Source organism: Natrix helvetica (genome assembly GCF_964273705.1).
Source record: "Natrix helvetica genome assembly, chromosome: 6".
Taxonomy (NCBI): domain Eukaryota; kingdom Metazoa; phylum Chordata; class Lepidosauria; order Squamata; family Natricidae; genus Natrix; species Natrix helvetica.
The window spans coordinates 23,633,670-23,654,634 of NC_138553.1; positions in this window are offsets into that span (position 1 = coordinate 23,633,670).

Here is a 20,965-nt window from a genome sequence, read left to right on the forward strand (position 1 = left end):
ATCTAGGCTGAATTGTAATCTATGAAAGTCAGCTGTCAGCTGACTCATCCACCATCTCCTCATTGTTCATGTCTGCTCTCTCTTCCATTCCTTTCCCAGCCTTAGAAACTAAGTTCCACCCCCATGTATGGGCAGCATCTCTACCAATCTCATTTCTCAGGTGCAATGAAAGATACACTGCAGGGGCAGCAATTTTCAAGATGGCACTTGTAGAAGAGCCACAAGTGTCCTAGCATGGGCCACCATCATGCTGAGAATTGCCACGAGTGCTTGGGTAAATTTGTGAGATTCCAATTCAGATTCAGTTTCCAATGTCCGAGAATGCCCCAGTCCTGCCATTATTCTGGAGAAGTGTGATTGTGGAAAGTTTAAAATGTTACCTTGCACTTAATCTGGTGCTGAATGCAGTTGATTTGCTGGTGCTAGATTGCCAAAAAAGCTCCAACAGGCAAGGGAGTATATACAAATAAATAGAATAACAGAGTTGGAAGGGACCTTGGAGGTCTTCTAGCCCAACCCCCTGCCTAGGCAGGAAAACCTATACTGTTTCAGACAAATGGCTATCCAACATCTTCTTAAAGACTTCCAGTGTTGGGGCATTCACAACTTCTGGAGGCAAGCTGTTCCACTGATTAATTGTTCTAACTGTCAGGAAGTTTCTCCTTAGTTCTAAGTTGCTTCTCTCCTTGATTAGTTTCCACCCATTGCTTCTTGTTCTACCCTCAGGTGCCTTGGAGAATAGTTTGACTCCCTCTTCTTTGTGGCAATCCCTGAGATATTGGAACACTGCTATCATGTCTCCCCTAGTCCTTCTTTTCATTAAACTAGACATACCCAGTTCCTGCAACTGTTCTTCATATGTTTTAGTCTCCAGTCCCCTAATCATCTTTGTTGCTCTTCTCTGCATTCTTTCTAGAGTCTCCGCATCTTTTTTACATCGTGGCAACCAAAACTGAATGCAGTATTCCAAGTGTGGCCTTACCAAGGCATTATAAAATGTTATTAACACTTCACGTGATCTTGATTCTATCCCTCTGTTTATGTAGCCTAGAACTGTGTTGGCTTTTTTGGCAGCTGCTGCACACTGCAGGCTTATATTTAAATGGTTGTCCACTAGGACTCTACTAGGATCCCCCTCACAGTTACTACTATTGAGCAAGATACCACCTATACTGTACCTGTGCATTTCGTTTTTCTTGCCTAAATGTAGAACCTTACTCTTTTCACCATTAAATTTCATTTTATTAGATAGTGCCCAATGTTCAAGTTTGTCAAGATCCTTCTGTATCTTAAGCCTATCTTCTGGAGTGTTGGCTATTTCTGCCAGCTTGGTGTCATCTGCAAATTTGATGAGTTCCCCATTTATCCCCTCATCCAAATCATTGATGAAGATGTTGAAGAGTACTGGACCCAAAACAGAGCCTTGGGGCACTCCACTGCATACCTTCCTGCATGTAGATGCAGTTCCATTGAGAACTACACGTTGAGTGCGGTTGGTCAGCCAGTTACAAATCCATCTGGTGGTGATGCTGTCCAACCCACATTCTTCTACTTTATCTAGTAGTAGGCTATAGTCTACCTTATCAAATGCCTTACTAGCATATGGTAAATCATGCTAAATGATAAAATACTTGTGCATTCTTTGTGAATGAAAACAGTTGCTCCCGTGGCCAATCAGTCTTGACTTCATATGAAGATAACGTATAATGGTATGCAGATTATTTCAAAGATGAGTCCAGGAACCCCCTTTATGTTTTCATTTTGATCATAGAGCTCTGGTTGTTTGCTAGTCTGTATTTCATGGGGTTGAAGTGATTATCCAGGGTCATCTCTTTTTGTACCCCATAAACATTGGTTTTGCAACAGCAGTTAATAGGTGAAAAGTTAAGTTCTAAAATGTCTTTAATTTTGAATCATCACAATACATTTTAAAGATGCAAGAGATTAGTGTTGTGCCGGCAGCCAGCAGAACTGGCAGCAGAGGTGGACTGTGAGGAGGTTGGGGAGGAACATGGGCCAGTCCTGGGGGCTGAGGAAAGCTCAGATAAGGGCTCTGCGTCAGAGGCAGAGAGGGAGCTAGACAGCAGTGAGGCAGAAGAACAGCTGGAGCCTGTTCACAATGTGCACATGCACAGAGCTGCCGGAAGACAACTAAGAAAGTAGGGTCGACTTGGGAGTAAAACCACACCTTGGGGGTGATTGGCCCCTCCCATAGGAAACAAAAGAGGAACAAATGGGGAATGGGTTTTTGCAGGAAACAATTCGTTCCTTCGGTCGTTTCAAGAGTGGAAAGTTCTGTTTATGACTATAAGAGACTCTGTGCCAAGTGTTGCCTTGCCCTGCTTTTGGAAACTAGTTATCTGGCAGCTCTCCAAACGAGATAAGGTTTGTGTTGATAAATATTCCTCATGAAAGACTGTTTACCAAGCCTTGCTGACTGTGAATGAAAGGAATTCACAGTCATGTAAATAAAAGAGGTTTTGCTGAGACCAGGACTCTGCTTCATGTTTTTTAAGGAAGCCTAGGTCAGAACAGTTAGAAACAAAGAGAAACAAATGAATACATTGCTGAAGAAGAGGAAGGGTAGATTTAAAATCAAGGACACTGACCAAAGACACTATGACACAAGCTGTTTCCATAAATTATTTCATTTCTGAATTTATAAAGGCAAGGATTTAAGCTAATTAGCCATTTTAACAGACACATGGGATATACCTGGAGGCAGAGACAGGCTGGCATGTTGCTGAATGAGTGTATAAGTTTTTCTGTGGCTGCTATTAATTCATTTGGGAATGATGGAGCCAGCAAGTAGAATAAGGTCTATGCAGTGCGGGGGGAAATGTTAGAAGAATTTTGATGGATTAGACCAAAGTCTAGTCTGCTGTCTTGTTTCACCAATCAGATGTCTCTAGAATGTCAATAAGAGTGGAATAGCAAACACTTCAGTTGCAAGACATCAGAAACATTCAGTATAGACATTCTGTTTAACAAAAACAGGCCTCTGTTAATCACTAAAATAAGGTTACATCTTGTGGATACAATTTCACAATTCTACCAAAAGCAGGAAAGAGAGGGAGGGAGGGAGAGGGGGAGGGGGAAAGAAGAAGAGAAGGAGGAGGAGGAGGAGATGGAGGAGGAGGAGGAGAAGAAGAAGATTCAAATCACGTATTGAAAATTCTTCTGCTTCTACAGCAGACTTTCTGGGGATGATGGAAATTGTTGTTTCATCACATCTGGAAGATTGCCATTTAGTAAGGCAACATTTGAGCATGTATGACAGATTTGAGTCAGGAATGAATAGCCTCAGGGGGTTATTCAGGCACATCGTCCCTTGATAGCTATGCCATAATGCAATATGTTTCTTGTTCTACCTGTCAACATGTGTACAGGCAGAATGAAAATAGGGATAGCAAAGATTTCTTCTGCTTCACCTTTTAATTCAGCTTAGATAATTTTCCACTTGTGTTAGACAAGATGAATAAGAGTTAGCACACAGCGTTAGGATTTTTCGAGCATTTTTGGACTGCAAACATTTCTAAACTGAAAAGCACATTGAAGCTCAGTGACTACCCAACATTTGCAGGTCTTCGATCATTGCATTGTAAGTGCCTGATCAAAATCTGTATAGAAAAATGCCCACTTATGGAAAGATAACCCCAAAATAATGTTTTGGTGAAAAATAATACAACTAATGCACTGGGGGAATTATTTGTAAAGATTGAATATATGGCAAAATTGTGTACAAAAATACAACAGTACAGTATGCATGCGACTCGTTCCGTAAATTTTGATTAGTGGTATGGAGGATTAATTTCAGGTTACTTCCAGGATTGAGATCAAATTCTAGAACACACAGTATTGCAAGCTAATTCACTGCCCACTTCCTGGAGTTCAATTCTAACTGGCTCAAGGTTAACTCATCGTTCCATCCTTCCAAGGGTGGTAAAATGAGGACCCAGATTGTTGGGGACAACAGGCGGACTGTAATCCCCCTAGAGATGGCTGTAATGCACTATGAAGCTGTATATACGTCTAAGTTCTATTGCTATATATAAGTATATATTTATATAGAGTGAAAATCTGAAGCGTTCTTGCTTAGCGCTGTCTATTACAAGAACTTGATTTCTTAGCCTCATTATTCCTATTGATGGAAGCTGGAAAGATGTAAAAACGTGCCTTCTCTATCTAAGCTGTGTTCCTCTGTATGGAATACGGTCTATCAAGGGTCAAGCAATACAAACAGCATCCTTGTGTCCTCTGATGACTCTTTATTAGATTTCACACATCTCACAAAGAGCTTCCACAGGAAGGTCAACATCTGACAAGAGAATATTGCAACTGAAATTGAGCTCAAGATAATTTGAGAAATTTTTGTGAGGTTTGGAGACAAGACCCCTGAAACCTCACCAGATATGGCAACATTAGAAGAAGGTACTAAGGATAAAAAGAGACGGTGATCTCGACTATACATCCTTCCCTATATATGATTTTGATTTCAGCTATTTGCTTCTATAAACTTAGGACTGTAGAACAGACTGAGAAGTAAAGTGAAAAAAAAAGGCAGAAAAAAGCAATGGCAAAATAATTCTCTTGTTCCTTCTATGGAGGTTGCTTTCAACAAACCAGTGTGTGGCAGGGTTAAGATGTTGGACTATCACTAGGAAGAATCAGCTTCAAATCTATCGTCTGCCATTGAAGGGCATTGGATGTCAAGTTAAGTGCAAAAGCCAGAGGCATCTTTAATTAGATTAATGAAAGGGAAAGCCAATTGGGTTGTAGAAATCTCAGCAACAGGCTTGGGCAGGAGCACAAAATCTCTGGGTCAACTTTGTGTTAAAAGGACAGCTTTTGTCCTTTTGATTGATTAAAATGGGCTGTCCAGGTAACCAGAATAGGAATCTTTCTCAGGCTCTGAATATATTATTAAGGGTAGGAAGCTTTGAGTTTGGAATTTTCTTTCTCAGAAAAATAAAGGAGAAAAATAGAAAGTAGGAAATCACTAATATGCCCTAGGTCAGGGGTATCAAATTCGATTTCATTGAGAGCTGCACCAGGGTTGTGTTTGACCTCAGGGGAGTGGGGTGGGCGTGGCCAGAGTAGGCATGGCCAGCTTGACATCACTCATGTCAGGGTGCTGGTGGAGGCCCAAGCGCTCTGCCAGTGAGCTCCCAAGCTGCAAGCCAGATCTAAGCACCCCGCGGGTTGGATCTGGATCAAGGAAACAAATATTATTTCCAAGAAAAGAACTTATTTATGTTGTTGTGGTTCCCATGAGTTCAGTTCAAGGGAAACTTATTAAAACCTGATTAAAACCATTCAAAAATCTTTTCTTTCCTTTTCTCTTTTTAAAGAGAACTCCTGTTGGGATAAATATTCAATACTTTGGAAGAGTGCATATAAAAGAATTCCCAAATAAACATAAATAAAATAATTCTATTTCCTTTCAAAAATCACAGCTGAAGTGTGTCTATGAATTTCTCCAGTTTCTTCCTAATTCCAAAATCACTTGTTTTAGAATCAGAATTGGGTAGTTTGATGACAAATATTCTGACTGTATGCACTGATTTATTCAAATAGCTTTATGTACATTACATTATTGTCTGTATCCCTATATGATGTTATAGCTCAGAATATATTTATTTAGGAGACTTGTCTGGGGGATGCATAGCAGATACAAAGAAATTGTATTTTGAGCAGCAGAAATGATCTAATGCCTTATAGATTGTTTATGGCTTTGCACCCAAGCATGCTGTTTTAACACACACAAGGAAGCAAGAAGAAACAAATTGTTCAGCTGTACAATTAATTAATAGAATCAGAGAAAATGCTTTCCACTAAAATAATTCTGTTCAAGAGCATTAGGAGAAAACTATCTCCTATGCTATCTTCTAAGCCTCAAGGGTCACTGTTCTGATATTATTATTGCAATAATAATAATTAGTGAACCAATTTACATTAGGGAAGTAACATTTGGCAGAGAAACAGGACAGCACTGAAAAGGTGAGGTCATGTTGATTCAGGAAATGCTTGCAAAAGAGGCTTGAGAAGGAGTCTGATAGAGACTGGGATAGGATAATTGACTTTAAGGATTTTCCTGATCTGCTATGCTCTAGTTGATGGACTCCAACCTTTGTAATCACAGACCAATATTAGCCGGAAACAATGACAGCTAAAATCCCATAGATCTGAAGGTTAGATTGTCAGGAAAGATGGATAAATGGACGGGGAAATGGTTGTTTCATTCTGGATAGAGCAGAAAGAGTCATCAGTTTGGCAGTTTTAACCAGGAAATAAAAAATACAGAGGATGCCATTCATAGCCATTTTGGGAATGGAATGCCAGCTCTGCCAAGGCTTTCATCTTATATATCATGACTCTTATTAAAACAGTGTTCTTTATTGTTAAATTTCAGAAAAATACATGCTTACAACAGTCATTAAAGGGCATTTCTCCCTTCCACCTACGTATCTGTGACTTACTTAAGACATCAACTATATTTCAGTGCTTGTCTCTGGAACAGAACTATTACAATACAAAAAGACCATCGCAGGGCATTTCCCCAAGGGATTCCTTCCAAGCAGGAGTTACTAGGAGATTGAGGGGTACATTTCATTGTATGAACTCAGTTGTTACAACTTCTCATTTCTTTACTGCATAATTTCATTTGAGACTTGCCCTACCAATAGAATAAGTGAGTCTTAGGTGACAGAGTCTGTGGGACAGCAGTGATGGTTTCCTAGCTGTTTTTCCTGAGTCTCGGGAGGACAGCCGTTATCCTTTTGATGAAGGACAATAGCCAAATAGCCTTTAGCAAAGAGCAAGTGTATGTATGTATGTATGTATGTATGTATGTATGTATGTATGTATGTATGTATGTATGTGTATCAGCGGTGGGATTCACTTACCTTCCCTACTGGTTCACAAATGTGAGCGCACGCTTCTCGTCTGCCCATGCGCACCACCTGCTCGTGCATTATGTTGGGGGCAGGAGGGTGGAGCCTCCCGCAGCTGGCTGAATACCACCTCTGATGTGTATTGGTTCACATATGCAAAAGAGCATCTCTGTTATGGTCTTTGGTACAAGAAGAAGGATGCTATTATCAATCATATATTAATGTGCCTGTATTTTGAGGCATGAAATATTAGCCGATAGCTATTTGCACAAACCTATTGATTTGATCCCCACAATTATAATTTTTATTTATATAGACATAGTCCTTGACTTATCACCACAATTGAGACCAGATTTTCCGTTGCTAAGTAAGGCAGTTATTAAGTGAGTCATACCTGATTTTACGACCTATCTTGCCACAGTTGTTAAGCGAATCACTGTAGTTAAGTGAATACTGTGGTTGCTAAGCGAATCCAGCTTTCCCCACTGACTTTGCTGTCAGAAGCCGGTTGGGAAGATCGCAAATGAAGATCACATGTCCCTAAGATGCTACAATGTCATAGATTACATGCCAGTTGCCAGGCACCCAAATTTTGATCACATGACCATGGGAATGATGCAATTGCCATAAGTGCGGGGACCAGTCATAAGTCACGTCTTTCAATGCTGTTGTAACTTTTGAAAAAATCAAGTGGAACAATGGCTGATGACCTCTTTCTATCGGTCCACGATAGAGAGTGTCCTCACATACTGCATTACAGTATGATATGCTGGTTTAACACCTGCAGACAGGAAGGCACTACAGAGAGTGATCAATTCGGCACAAGAAACATTTGTTGCCCTCTGACACCACTGGATGACATCGCCAGGTCTCGCTGCTTTAGCAAAGTAAGGAAGACACTCAGAGATGATTCACACCCGGGTCAGTGTCTCTTTGCACTTCTACCATCGGGCAGAAGACACCAAAGTATAGCCAGCCAGGTTTAAAAATAGTTTCTATCCTTGGGCGGTCAGACTCTTAAACACAACCACAATCACTCCACGCATACATGGAAACATATGACTAGTTTTTCTCCCCCTCCCCACTAATTACTTGCATAGGGATTATTCAATATACTATTTATGTTGTTTGTATATTTTGTCATGGATTTCACCAGTGAGGCTAAAACCAATGTCGTCGTATGTATGAGGTACAATGACAATAAAGGCTATATCATACTATACTACTATACTGCAGAATGGTCATTAAATAAATGGTTCTAAATTGAGGACTACCCTTATACTAATATGTAGTCATACATGTAATTATTCTTTCTGTTCCTTTTGTGAACATCCATTTGCTTCCTCACAGCAAGCAGATCGCATTTCCTCCCATTAGGTGGCACCCTGTATACATGTTATGCCGTTCATCACAGAAGGGAGAGAGAAATGGCTCTCGCTAAACAGGCAACAAGGTACAAATAAATCTCCCTGTTCCTCTCAAGATATATTGAAAGGACGCAAATGAAATGCTATATTTTATAAAACCATGCACATTTATTCTGCACCTTATCCTCATCGTTAATTAACACAGTGAAATATACCCTCATCCAATATAAATATAGCAAAGATAATTTAAATAAGTGTATGGTGACATCTTAATTTAGCTTTACAGGGCAGTCTGTGATATCTCTGCCCAGTCATATTATCATTGGGTACAGCTGCTCTAAGAAACTATGCCTTTAAATTTGTTTACTGAGAATACATACAGTGCAATTTTTTAACATGATATCTTATCTATAAAATCGGTACAATTAAAGGCCCATATCTGAAAGATAACTAAATTCTCAGCTGGCTCCAATTTAAGGGATGTTGGAGGTCCTAACATCAATTTTTACTACTTGCTCAGCTTCTAAATCCCTTCATTTCTTTTCATCAGTCACTCACTTCATGATTTGATGCACATCTTGCAAACATAATCCCCATCTTATCTTATGAGCGGTATGCCTGCATGGAATTTACCACAGCTGCATGCCCCCACACAATTGGTGAAGATGAGGAGGTCCCTTAAAAATGTTATTTAGAGAAAAAAAATGAAATGCTGGCCATATTGTTCTGCGTCACTAGCTTTACAAGGGAAAATGAATTACCGGATTTGTTTGTTTTGGCAGTTTTGCTCAGAGTCAAGGCAGTACCCTGTGTCAAGGACTATCAAGTCTGCCTTTCTCCAAGCCCAATTTTCCAACAATTGCAACTGTCCTTAAATCCATCTCTAAAGATAAGATGCAACCATTCTCACTCTAGATTTAACATCTATGCAGGGATGGGGAACCAATGGACCAGGGCCAAATTCAGCTCCTATGGATGCCTTAAAATTCAGCCCACTGCTACTTCTTCGAGCTATTTAAGTTTATAGCAATGGTGGGTGGTGGGCTGCTACCAGTTCGGATCGGTTTGGGCGAACCAGTAGTTCTGACGATCAGTTGTCTCCGCCTATTTGCCCCCGCCTTATCCTGTAGTATATTTCCTTCTTTCTGGCTCAGCTGATTCACGCGGCACAGGTGATTTCCATGCCTCCGCTGTTCTACTTACTGGGGCTGCCTTAGAAGGTAGGCAGCTGAGCTTCAAATTGCTGTATTTTGAATGCTGCATACAAGCGCTTTAGGCATGTGTGCGCGCACCGAACTGGTTGTTAAACTGGTTGCAACCCACAACTGGTTTATAGTATCTTAACTGGCAACAGTGAAGGTTTTTCTTCTTCTTCTAAGGCTCACTACTCTGTGTAGGAGTGGAGAAATCTGACGGCCAAATCAAAAGGCATCAAGGATTCTAGTTTCCCAACCACGCTCTATAATCTGGACAGAGGAAGATGGGGTGTCTGATTAGGGCCAATTCTAGCAACTCATCAAAAGTTATCATCATAATAAAAATAATAACAATAGCAGATGAACTGTTGTTGTTGGAAAATGAGAGAAAAGGGGATTCAATTGAGTGCACTAAAGTGCAATGAAAAACAGAGACAATCTGACAATAAAAATGTATATAGTGTCAGCCCTCGGGCTGCCATTCAGAGGAGAGCCCATCCATTGCCATGCCTGCTCGGCCATGCTTACACGCCACCAATGCTGCCACGTTGATGTTGACTCTCTGATGTTGGCGGAGCCTGTAGCTGCATGTGGCTCTGTAAGGCTCCCCTCATCGCTCTGCAGAGTAACTTTTCTACTTGGGTGCAACTGCCTCCCCAGAAGTAACTCTTCTACTTGGGTGCAACTGCCTACTCTGACGTAACTCTTCTGCTTGGATGTGGCTAACCAGGAAGGAGGCTATGATGACACTGAGTGGGGGTGCGGCTGAGGGTGTGGGTCATGGTGATTGGTGGTGGTGGTGGCTGTGATCTGGGTGGAGTTGTGTGTGGAGCTGGGTGGAATAATGGTATATATATGAGTGATGTTAGAACTGACTTGGATTTGCTTACCTTTGTATCATTGTTATTTAGTGCTGGTTATCACGTAATATTAGATAGAAATAAAGTTTTTCATCAAACAAACTGACTCTCTGTTTGCATTCAATGTGAACGCCGGAACGTGACATATAGCATGTGGACCTGTTACTGGATTCTCAAGATTCCTGTCATACCCTTTCTTATAAAAGTCGTATCACGGGGAGTTGCTAGAAAAAAGAAGCCCTCCAGCTTTGATGTGAGATGATGCTCATTTCAAAACAGAGGAAGATAAAAGCACTGTAGCAGCTTTTAGCTGTAGATAAATAACTTAGGCATTCCTATCACCATGTTATTTTCTAAATAAAGCTCATATTTGTTTTACTTTCATGCAAGCACCAGATTCAAGAATACTTTCTCATAAAAGTTATAAGAAAGCCTTCTCTTTCAAGCAAGAGTCACATTCCCTTTATTCTGATATAAGTAAACTTTAAGGGGAGATGCTTATATATACCCAACACATTCACACAGTAATATAGTGTTTTAGCCTTTTTAGGTGTTTAGGCCTAGGGCTGAATTTAGGCAATGTCTAACTAATTGTTGTGGTCTGCCGGTGGCCTGCAGAGTCAGAAAGTGAGAAGGTTGAGGAAGAACATGGGCTAGTCATGGAGTTTGGGGAAGACTCGGATGAGGGCTCTGCGTCATAGACAGAGAGGGGTCCAGGGCCATACCTGGGAGTTATGTGCTGCCTCTGGAGCCTCCGGAGTCAGACATCAGCGAGGCAGAGGAACAGGGGGAGCCTGTTCCCAGTGCACACATGCACAGACCTGCCAGAAAGCTTGGAGATGATTGGCCCCTCCCATAAGACATAAAGGAAGAGCAAAGGCACATGAGCCTTTGCAGGAAGCAACTTTTCTAAAGCTCCGTTTTGACTCCGTGCTCTATGTGGCCTTGCAAAGCTAATTGCCAATTAGGTCTTTGGCAGTGTTTCAAGGGAGATAAAGGTGGATGCTTATCAGTTTATCCTGAAAGACTTTGGCAGACTTTTGTCGGACTCTTTACTAACTATTTGGGACTCATTACTGGCTGTGAATGAACATAATTCACATCCACTGAAATAAAAAGAGGGTTTTTTGGACTAAGCATGTGCTTTTTACTGTCTCAGGAAGCCTAGGTCATAACACTAATAAGTACATCAACATATTTCTACAGCAGGGGTGCCATACATCATGTGACGTATTGAGACTCCCCCCCCCTTTGTTACACTGGGTGTGGGTGTGGCCAGCTCATGATGCATTCAGCCCATAGGCCGTGAATTTGACAGCCCTGTTCTATAGAATCTAATATTATGGGTTGATCAATGCCCACTATTGTAGAAGTGCAATATACTGTAGTATGTTCTATAAGTAGAATGTACATGACGTTGCAGTGAAACAATCACATAAAACTACTACGAACATTGTCTTTAAAAAGCAAGTTAGTAATGTTACACATATTTTTTTTTAAGAAAAAAACAGACAGAAAGGGGAACTATATTAGATATCTTCAAAAGGCAGAGGAATGGTTAAAAATTCCCAGGAACCTGTTATAGCATTTTAGCCAAATCAAAACCTATCCTGAGATGACCTTTAAGGGCATTGAGAGTGCAGGAAGGATGTTCAGACCACCATCAAAAGCCCCCTCTTTTCTTCTTTACCACTTTAGCAAATGTTATTCATGACCACCTGAATTGTCCTGCAATCTTGCTTCTCTAGGTATTCTGAATTTATTGAGTGCATGTGTCTTATCCTTTGCATTGGCAGCTGGATTCAGACAAAATAATAGCCACAAGCTGAAGAAAAGGATAAATTAAGGATGGAAGGATATCTTTAGAAGTGACAACTGAATTAATTCCTTTGGGAGTTTCAGTGCCAAGAATGTATTTTACTTGGAGACAAGATATGTCTCAACCTGAGCCAATCAAACACTTTACTGCCTTCTGGTGCTTGCTGCCTATGGTGGATGTCTTATCTTGCAATCAATTTTTAATTTTATGAAATTACTGAAGTGGGGTAGGGGAGAATTACTGCCCAGAAATACAATGATCAGGACAATAAAAACAAAAATAAAACTGCAGACAATTCTCTTTGTTCTTAATATTTTGCCCAGTTCTTTTATCCTACTTCATCTCACAACAGAAATAAATAAAATGTTTTTTTTATTACTGAGGGAGAAAAAGTCCAATTTCCATGAAAGGATGAATAGTGTCCCCATAATATTTATTGTGTATCTCTGACTGTGTTGATTGCATTATTAGGGGTGTATTACTTATTCTTTGATTTTTTAATAAGAGTTGTCAAATTTCAAGACATTATAATTGATTAATCTATTGAATTTTAATCAATTCATTAAACTTGCCTAACAAAGCAATAGTTCAACCTAAAACAAATAGTAAAACTACAAGTCAAAATATGTAAAACAAGCCCAGAGTTTAGTCGCCTACTACCAGTAGTAGAAGCACTTCTACTACTGGTAGTAGGCGACTAAACTCTGGGCTTGTTTTACATATTTTTGACTTGTAGATGACAATTACTCCTCCACAAGTGAAGGACTGGAAAAAATATGACAAACATATTATCTTAGAAGGTGTTAGGACAGCTTGCTGAGAATTATGGGAGTTGAAATTCATTATATCTGGCACATACCCTGGATGGATCTGGCTGTTATAGCTCCATCTGTTTCAAAGGTAATTCTGAGTTGGATGCATGTTAAAGAAAAACATATTTTATTTGCCATGTTTGCACTGTAATCTTATGCCACACACTAACATGTCTAATTATAGGAGAATTAAGTATAATAGTCATGTGCATTTATAGCTGCCTTTATACTGTGTGTATGCATACCAGGAGTTACTTATAAAGGGGGATTAACCAGAGATTACTGCAGCTGCCCCTTACGCTTTATATCTGCAGAACTGACTTGTCTTCTTAAGCCTCATTAAAGAAAAAAAATGTAATCTTGAACTTGTAGGGAATAGGAGAGAAAAATGTATCAACACGCTTGTACTTCTGCAAGAATCAAAGGTAGGAATTCTAGTATATTTTTTATTTATTTGTTTGTTTGTTAATAGAAAACTTTGATGAATAAGATTAGTGGGGAGTAAAAGAAACATCAATACCTTTTCAGCTGGACATTCTGTCCTTTTTATGACATGGAACTTTCCCCCAGGTATTGCCTTCTAGGCAGAATCCTGATGAACGCTTATATTCTAAGGTTCTACATTTAGGCATTAAGAAAAACAAAATGCACAGGTACAGTATAGATCGTACCTTGCTCAATAGTAGTAACTGTGAAAGGGATCTTGGAGTCCTAGTGGACAACTATTTAAATATGAGCCAGCAGTGTGCAGCAGCTGCCAAAAAAGCCAACACAGTTCTAGGCTACATCAACAGACGGATAGAATCAAGATCACATGAAGTGTTAATACCACTTTATAATGCCTTGGTAAGGCTACACTTGGAATACTGCATTCAGTTTTGGTTGCCACGATGTAGAAAAGATGTGGAGACTCTAGAAAGAGTGCAGAGAAGAGCAACAAAGATGATTAGGGGACTGGAGACTAAAACATATGAAGAACGGTTGCAGGAACTGGGTATGTCTAGTTTAATGAAAAGAAGTACTAGGGGAGACATGATAGCAATGATAGCAATGATTCTATTCTATTCTATTCTAATTTTGTCTCTGCCGCTAAGAATCTATGATTGACTTTCTTTTTATCTCTTGCATCCTGATCTCCATCCCCCTTTCTGTAAATAAAACAGTGGGAAAAGGCTATGGTGTCACCAATCTTTATAAATCCCCATGAAGACTAATTTTACTGCACAACAATTCATCTACATTCATTAAGAAATTCAGTTTTTTTCCAATAAAGTAAGCAAAGGCTAAGGAGAACTTAGTACATATTGCATACAGTACACATTCCCAATGCAATAATTTAAGTGTCATCTTCAACAACTGTGAATAGCCACTGTTAGAACCTTCTACAGCTGTAATTGGCAATATTCTTTTTTCTTTCCCCCCCTTAAATTGTTATCAGCAAATGTTTCCCCTACTTAGTTTCTGCATCAGGATAATGAGTAAAAGCATGGGAACAATGATTGGCAATCCAACTTTTTTTCAAAAACACCTAGAGCAGGGGTGTCCAAACTTGGGAACTTTAAGACTTGTGGACTTCAACTCCCAGAATTCCCCAGGCTGGGGAATTCTGGGAGTTGAAGTCCACAAGTCTTAAAGTTCCCAAGTTTGGACACCCCTGACCTAGAGAGTTTCATTATCTATGTAGAACTGTGGTTCTACTCATCTGTATTTTGTATATTTCATCCCACTGATTTACAAATAGCCTTCATCTGTTGCCTAACATTTAGTAGCTTGTTGCTGGGAACAGTAAAAAAAAAATCACCCTTCCAACAACCTTCTTTCAGATGAATGGAACATGGTTATTCTATTCATAACAGCATTCCAAAGCAGAACATTCAGAATCATTTTGTGTTTATTTAACTTGCCCACATTAATGAATAATGCTTTGCAAACCTTCTGGCTGGATGTAATGTGTGAAGTGACTCTAGTTTGCATTACCTCATAAGGCTTCCATGTGATTCATAATTTCTCTTCCTTCCCATGAAATATTGCCTCATATTGTTTAAATGTTAAAAGTACCATATTTTCTTTAGCAGATGGAGGAAAGTAGGGAAGTTGCACGTAATTAGAAGCAAAAGTGATTTTATTGCTTGTACATCTGCTTTTCTATTTTCTCCTTAAATTGACCTTTGGGGGGAACCTTATTCATTCCAGAACAGTGATGGTGAAGCTTTTTGGCGCCAAGTGCCGAAAGTCCCTGCACACACGCACACACCCATAACGCAATGTGTGTGCAACCCTCGCATGACCCCTGTGCGCCCCCTCCCCCATGCATGCGACCCCCCCATGTGTGCCCCCCCCGCAAATGCACGGGCAACCTCCCTGATTGTGCCCCACTCCACACATATGCTTGTGACTCCAACGCATGGGCAGACAATCACAATGCATGCATGCGCAACCCTCTACGCACAACAATTGAGTGTCTTTCCCATGTCCCCTACCCCTCACGCATGCACAATAGAGATCTGAAAACCAACTCGCCGGCGGGAGGTGCACATCCATGCGCAGTGGGGCTGAGCTGGGACGGCGGCTTGCATGCCCGCAGAGAGGGCTCTGCATGCCATAGGTTCGCCATCATGGCTATAGAACAACTACAGCATTTTTCAGAGTATAAGATGCACTACCGTATATTTCGGAGTATAAAACGCACCTTTTTCCCTCAAAAAAGAGAGTGAAAATCTGAGTTCATCTTATACACTGAACACAGCATTTTTGGCCTACCGAAACCCAGCCAACTTTGCAAAAATGGATGTGCAGAGGGTTTGAGAGGCTTGCAAAGTGCTCCTGAGGGCTGGGGAGGACAAAAAAAAAAGCAAAAACCATGCTGTTCCCCCCCCCCAGCCTCCAGGAGCATGCAACAGCCTCCCAAAGCCTCTGCATGCTCTTTTGTTTGCAAAAAACCAGCCAATTTTTGCGAAAAACAGGCTGTTTTTTGCTTGTTTTTGCCCCCCCAGCCCCCAGGAGCATTCTACAAGCCTCCCAAAGTTCTGCAAAGTTCCCCCTCCCTTTTTTTTTGCAAAAGACAAGGCATGCAGAGTGTTTGGGAAGCCTGCAGAGTGCAAAAACTTTTTTTTTTAAAAAAAAAACCTCTTCAAAATCATGGTGCGTCTTATACTCCAGTGCGTCTTATAGTCTGAAAAATTCGGTATCTTTTTATATTTTTTAACTGCTAGCTAGAATCGTGTCTATGAGATGGGTGGCCGTATAAAAATATATTAAATAAATAAATATGTAAGTGCTGCTGTAGCAACTTCAGTAAAATGGATTTTCCCCCCTACACATTGCAGCTACTCTGTTGAAATTTATTTCTGTTCAATCCTTCTGCTTGGAACAGAGCGCATATTAACCATTGAAAAACAATTTGCAAATGGAAATGCCACATGAATAATAAACAATGGGATATTAGTATTTCACTGTTTTGTAGATCTTTCATTTTGAGGCAAAAACTAGGCATTACATCAGATTCAGGGTCACCTCCAAAAGCAACAGTTCCCTGCCCAAGGTTTTTTCTTCTCTTTTCTCCATAGTATATAGAGTTTTCTCAACTTTGGCAACTTTAAACTACGTGGACTTCAACTCCCAGAATTCCCCAGCCAGCTTATCTCCCCCCCCCACATTTCTACTGTATATCCATGCCTTTTTTTACTTACCTAACTAATGTTAAGACTTGGTACCTTTGAAATTCATCTTCCTGGCGCATTATTCCAAATCAGTCTGATGTGATAAGATAGCTAGATTAGATTGGTTTGACATGATTTATGATTGAGAAATTCCATTGGTTCCTGGAAAGCAATGGATTCTTTTCTAAATGCTTAATCAACTGCTGGTCTATACTGATATCAAGCTTACTGATTTGTGCTCATTTGTATCCTCTTTTCCCCTACTTTGAAGCCAGGGGTTCTCTTCCTGGATATTGTCTTTTTATTGGTAATACAGTTGAAAAAACTAATTGTGCACCTAAGTCCTTGACTTTCTTGCCTAGCTGCTCGTAATCACTCAATTATTTTTTTCAGATTTTTTCCCCCCTTTTTTGTGTCATTCGTCACTACATGTAGTAGTAGAAAAGGGTAGTAATCTGTGGGTTTTATTATTTTGGTTAGCTTCTCAGCCACATCTTTGATTTTTGCTCCAGGGAAGCAACATGCCTCTCTGAATTGACTGTCTGGTCTACAGATGGATGGTTTTGTCCCCTTGAGAATTGAATCTCCTATCACCAATACTCACCTTTTTTTCCCTAGGGAGGTTTGGGGTATTTTTCTGTCTATCACAGAAGTATTTGACAGTGCTACTTTTTAAGGGATATTTGATGATGCTTCTTTTCTAGGTGTCTGCATGGTTTTTTCCAGGAAGAGTCCATGAAATTGACTGCTTAGCACCAATAGGGTTGCATCAGAATGGGTCAGGTTGGACAGGGGTTTTGTACTAGGTTTGTGTTTTCTTCTATGAGTGACATGTTTCCATCTGTCGTCGTCGTCTTCTTCTTCTTCTTCTTCTTCTTCTTCTTCTTCTTCTTCTTCTTCTTCTTCTTCTTCTTCTTCTTCTTCTTCTTCTTGATCAATTCAATTGTCAGGTGACACTGACCATTTTCTAGTTCCCTTGGCATTATAGCCATCTTGTTAAAGATTACAAAAAGTGGCTATGAAATGACTCTTCAAGAGTCTTTAGTTAAGTAATTGGTCTGATTATGGAAGCTTCAATTTGTTTGAGATTCTCAACTGCTCTGTAACCATCAAACTGTCTTAGCTTGAGTTGTCATTCCTGTAATGCTGTTAGTTACTTATCATTTCATCCTAAACTATCCTGCTGGGCATAGATTCTTCCATGTGGAGTAAGGACTGTAACCAGCCCACATCATAACTACTCCAACCCTAAAATCCTCTGGCACTCAATGAAGTCTAGAGACTACTTGATCTATGGAGATCTCAAGGCCCTCTTGTTGTTCAATATTATTGAGATGAGAACATAGGGATTAACAATAGCTTGTTCAAGTAAGCTACAATACTCCTTTCCTCATTGTTCTATATATTTCTTAAAATTTACTCATCATTTTATCATCTGTTATCTTTTGCAACCAGCATCTGTTTCAAATTCATAAGGTCTTTATTTGCATATCTATTGTATTCATGAACTGAATACCTTCAGCATGAACTTGCTATAGAAAATAAATTTAGTTTGGACTATAATAAACATTTACAAAGCACAATAAATGAATATTAGCATAGTGAGATTCTAGATTTCCAGATCTATATTCTCACAGACAGAATAACTTCCTTTTGTCAATTGTTCTGCTTGGGTCCATCTGATTGAATCAGCTATTTGCCAGCTATATGTTGCAGATTCTTTTATTTTAAAGTTGTGTGGGCTTGTGTTGCTGGTAGCCAAAGCAGTACATTCATACATTCTTTCAATTTATATGGCCACTCATGGCCACCCACTTGCCAACCAACATTGGGATTAAAAACATCACAGTAAAGGGAAAAAGCAATAAAACACATTATGCCATCCCACTAAGACACATACCACATAATTAAAACAAGCTCAATATAACATCCTATTCAATGCCTAGGAGAAGAAGCATTTCTTCAAGACATTCCTAAAAGCCAGCTGGATTGGGGCTAATGTAATCCAATATGAGGTGGAGATTGTACCACAGGGCAATGCAGCTACAGAGCAGGCATGCTTCCTGGGTCCCATAAGATGACACTGTTTAATTGATGGGATATGGAGCATGCCAACTCTGTCAGATCTTGTAGTTCTTTGGGCACTTGAGGTATAAGATTCCAAGAGCATCTCTCCTCCTCCCTGACAGTGAAAATCTCAGTCAACTTGGTGATAAATATTTGATAATTCACAATTTGTTGTGCTTTTATGACATCAGAAACACAACTTGGAATGGGTGCTTTAAAAGTACATGAGTTGGACAGTGGTGGGATTCAGAAAAATTGACTACCAGTTTTGTGGGTGTGGCTTGATGGGTGTGGCATGTTTGATGGGTGTGGCAGGGGAAGGATACTGCAAAATCCCCATTCCCTCCAGATCAGCTGGGACTGAGGTGGTATTTACTGGTTTTCCGAACTGCTCAAAATTTCCAGTACCGGCTCTCCAGAACTGATCAGAACCTGCTGAATACCATCCTGGAGTTGGATGACTAGAAAGCATTTTACTTAGTGATTTTCAATAATGGCACTGCTGAATTTCAGAATCATCAGGAATCAGGCATAATAATAATACCTTAAGAGCTCTTGGGTCCTTGGTGAGGACTTGAACTGTTAAGTTTTTACCAGCCCCAGACTGAATCACATTGAATATTAAATCAATATTAACAACAAAAACAGCAGCAGCAGCTTCCATCCTGCGATGATATCTGTAATACCTTCAAAAATCCAGATTTGCCTATCCCGAGTCCTGGGTGAGAACTCGATAGATAGACAAAAATGCCAAAGCCAGTCTGAACAACTGGCTGTGTGATGATCAGTAGTAGTAGTAGTAGTAGTAGTAGTAGTAGTAGTAGTAGTAGTAGTAGGTGTCTGGATGCAAACCCAAAACATCTGAAGCACCGCTTAAAGACCATTGGCATTGACAAAATCATCATCAGTCCATTTCTGAAAGGCAGCTTTAGTTGGAACAGCTTACATCCTGTGACAGCACCTTTAACACCATCAAACAACATTTGCCTATCCTAGATATTTCACTGGTCAGGAATCTGCCTCTTATAGCATGCCACACATTTTGTATCATTAGGCAAGAGATCTGCACCTCATTTTTTTCTAGGGTGACAGCTCATTTGGTCTTTAGATGGCCCACATGCTTGAAAAATCAAGCAGGACTAGGGAAAACTAATTTTGATTTCATCATAAACTGAACAATAATGGAATGAAATGAGTTAAAGCCTGATAGCCTCAGGTTGTATACTTCTCAATTTGATATTAACAGAGATAAAAGAGGACAAGACAGAGAACTTCAGTACTCAGTAAGCTTATATCATACCAAGGATGAGAATGGTAATTTCTAGGAAGTAAAATACAGGAAATTGTGGGGATGACAGTGAATATGCCTTTCTACTGGAACAACCTCCTGATCCAAAGAAAGAATTAGTCCATAGGATACCCTGCTATTAAAGCAAACTCAATTAATTGCAAGCATGTTGGAGCTGGCAGTGTTGAAATATTAGTAAAAAGAGCTGCTTTGAATTCTTTTGAAAACCATATTTTTAACCTGTTTTATTTTATTTAACGATACCAAACTACAATATGTGTCTTAGTCTGGTATGTAGCAATGGAGAAAAGAGAAAAGAGAAATATATTTCTCTTTCCTCTTTTCTCCATTGCTACAATATATATATATATATAAAAGCTGTGTCAAAGTTTGGCAAAAGAAAAGAAAAGAAGAAAAGAAAAAAGAAAAGAAGAAAAGAGGAAGAAAAGAAATCACTCTGGACTCTTGTATGAATGCATGTATATCTGTTCTGATTTATTTGGACACTCGAGTCATGTAGATCTGCTATCTTAATTTGTTTTTCATATAGAACTAGTCATAAATCAGTGCTATTGAAATGAGCATCAAGGAGAAACTCTCCTACTTGCCTTTGTCTTTTATAATCTTTGCAGCAGAGGTTGTTTTACAGCTGAAAGAAGTACAGTATTATACAATGCAGAGGCATGCATAAATTCTACTGATTCAGTACATTGCACCGATTACTTTCACAGATTAGGGTGTGTAGCATCAAAAATCTCCCTAAGGATTTTTGGACACCAAAAAGCCAAGTTGTTCGGATTTATTTTTTCCGCAAGTATCCATTGTGCTATCATAGCCTCAAAAAGTTTTGGTTATTCTGTGTTTGTTCCTGCCTGGCTATAAACATGTTGTGTCTTGTGTCTTTAGAATACATTTTCAAAGTACATTGTTGACAGACAGAAGATGGGCCTTCTCTTTATTTATTTAAACAAATCCTTATTTTAAAGGGATTTTTAGGTCATGTC